We start from the raw sequence: 2,500 nt of genomic DNA, 5'->3' as shown, positions 1-2,500 counted from the left end.
CAGCTTTGGCGCCAGCTGGACGGAGGCGAGCGGTTGAAGGCTGATCGGTGACCGCGCGAGCAGCGACGCATCTTTTTCATCTCCGCCGCGCTTTGCACCGCTCCCCGCATTCCCTCGTGACTGTCCAATCTCCCCGAAAATTCAGACTATGAGCGTGTTTAGATCCAGTCGGCCACGCCATCTCCGGCTATTTTTATTTGCCTGGCCTGGCTATTTTTAGAAATGTTGCAAATATGCGCACATTTGTTGTATTGGTTTGTGTGTGTCTGTGCGCGCGCATATCTGATCACAGTATTGGTTATTCGCTATATTGTTGTAGATCTATTACCATCTTGAGAATTGAGGGGGTTTTTTTAAATTAGGCACATGAATCATTAATATCATCTAAAAAAGCAAAGCGAAGGCGCAGCTATCCATCATGGTGAGGCAGGAAAACTGAGAGAGAGAGAGAGAGAGAGAGAGAGAGAGAGAGAGCGCACGTTCACACAGGAATATGTTGAAAACAGTAAGGCTCATCATGCGTGACAAACATTTTCTTTCATGTTTTATATTTCCAGTATCAGACACGCACATGTGACACGTGCGCGTAACCGTATGTGTGTGTATATATATATATATATATATATATATAGATGTGTGTGTGTGTGTGTCCACTCGTCTCGTCCCTCTTCTCTTCACACAGTCCTTCAGTTTCTCTGCAGATCTGCACTATCAGTGTCAAAGAGGGCTGACCAACAACACACACACACACACACACACACACATATCTATACTCACGTATACACACGCTCACATACCACCAAAATAAAAATGTTTTATTTCACATCAACTATCGTGAAAACAAATGTTTACTTTGATTAAAATGAAAAAAAAACATTGCTGATAAATGGCAGCATCCTTTATCAAACATTCTAATGTAGTCAGATGTCTTTAGAAAAAGACATCTGACTTCAGTAACTCTAAGTGTTACTCCCACCATTTTACAAACCCTGAAAGAAGAAACTGTCACTCTGCTGTAACAGTGCTGTAATTCTGCTGTAACAGAGCTGTCATTCTTCTGTAACAGTGATGTAATTCTTCTGTAACAGTGCTGTGATTCCCTAGTGTATAACATTTCCCCAGTTAGCAGTCCACAAAAACAATGTGCCTATCTCAACCATAAGGGTGGTTTTATGGATAGTGATGAAGAGTAAGCTTTTTGTGTAGCCACTATCAAGAGGGTGTAGAATTTTTTGGGGCTGACAGTTTCCTATGAAAGGGCCTTTTCAGCCATGGAGGAATTGTGTGATCTTTAGGATGCATACTTTTCTGCTTGGGGTAAGAAGGAATTGGTACATGCCACGGTACATGTAATGTCTTGTGTATGTCTGTGTGTGTGTGTGTCTTTATCACCATTCCCCTCCGCTGTTATTTTGTTGGTGTTTGACCCTATGTTCCCTGTATTTCAGCTACCCTATTGTGCTCAAGACTATTATCCTTTGTCACTTTTTTGTCTTGTAGTTGCTGAGTGTTGTTCTTTGTGCTTTAATTTCATTTTTGTTTTTTTTGTGTTCAATAAACGTTTGTGTTTATTCAAATGATGGATCATTTTTGCATCCTGCCTCTGTCTCCTCAATGTTATAGTACATTAGTTGTTATGTTGGTACATGAGCCAGTCAGTAACATGTTAGATAGACTGAGACAAAGCCTTCGTGACCTTTGTGGTCTTAGCCCTTCTAGATGGGAGAAAATTCTGGATTCGCCATGGACATTTAGGTCCCGGGAGAGTTTGGAATTTATCTGCGAGAGGATGTCTGCGCCTTTTGTGTAACGCGGGAGGGGGCGGAGAGCGAACACACGTGCAAAGTGACGACGCCATAACAAACCAAACTGATTGACAAGAATAAACAAATAATAAGTTTAATAATCGACACAGACTAACAATACAGAATAAAATTAAGAACAAACAAACTAATAGAAAATAATATGATAACAGGGTGAGGGCGAGAAATGGGCAACGAGGGAATAAAACATAACGGTGAGCATAAAGACAGACAAACAGGAACAACATAGAACCGGGCTACATAAGATGAACAAACAATATTGACGACGAAGATACAGAACTAAAAAAGTAAAGCAACATGTAGCAAGGGTAACCAAACACGGAGAACAAACAAGATCGGACTGAACACGGAGAACAAACGAGAACGGGCTAAACACAGAGGAAAAAACGAGATCGAACCAGAAACACAATGACAGAAACACTCCAAGACAAAGACAAAACAAGATACCTAGGGACGTTTTTTTTTATAACACTACAATTAGGGATAAACTCAAAACAGCTGGAATCTAAGGGGAGGAGACAGGTAACCACAGAGACTGACGTAAACCCGGAAGCGACTAGGTTGCCCAGGAAACGGAGAACGCTCCGGTCTGTGGACGTGCAAACAGAGCAGAAACAATATGTTTTTGATATCTGACTAAGGTCCTCCACCTGTACTTGCCCTCCAAAAGCTGTCAT

At 41.5% G+C, this 2,500-nt stretch overlaps 1 protein-coding gene across 3 annotated transcripts in view; it reads right to left on the bottom strand.

The window, feature by feature from the left end:
* Window positions 1-2,500, bottom strand: part of LOC113587087 (voltage-gated potassium channel subunit beta-3) — a 39,560-nt gene that overhangs the window by 12,462 nt on the left and 24,598 nt on the right. The gene's annotated exons all lie outside the window — the stretch shown is intronic.

Source organism: Electrophorus electricus, chromosome 8 (assembly GCF_041902795.1).
Source record: "Electrophorus electricus isolate QZ-2024a chromosome 8, ASM4190279v1, whole genome shotgun sequence".
NCBI lineage: Eukaryota > Metazoa > Chordata > Actinopteri > Gymnotiformes > Gymnotidae > Electrophorus > Electrophorus electricus.
This window is presented reverse-complemented; position numbering and strand designations above follow the sequence as displayed.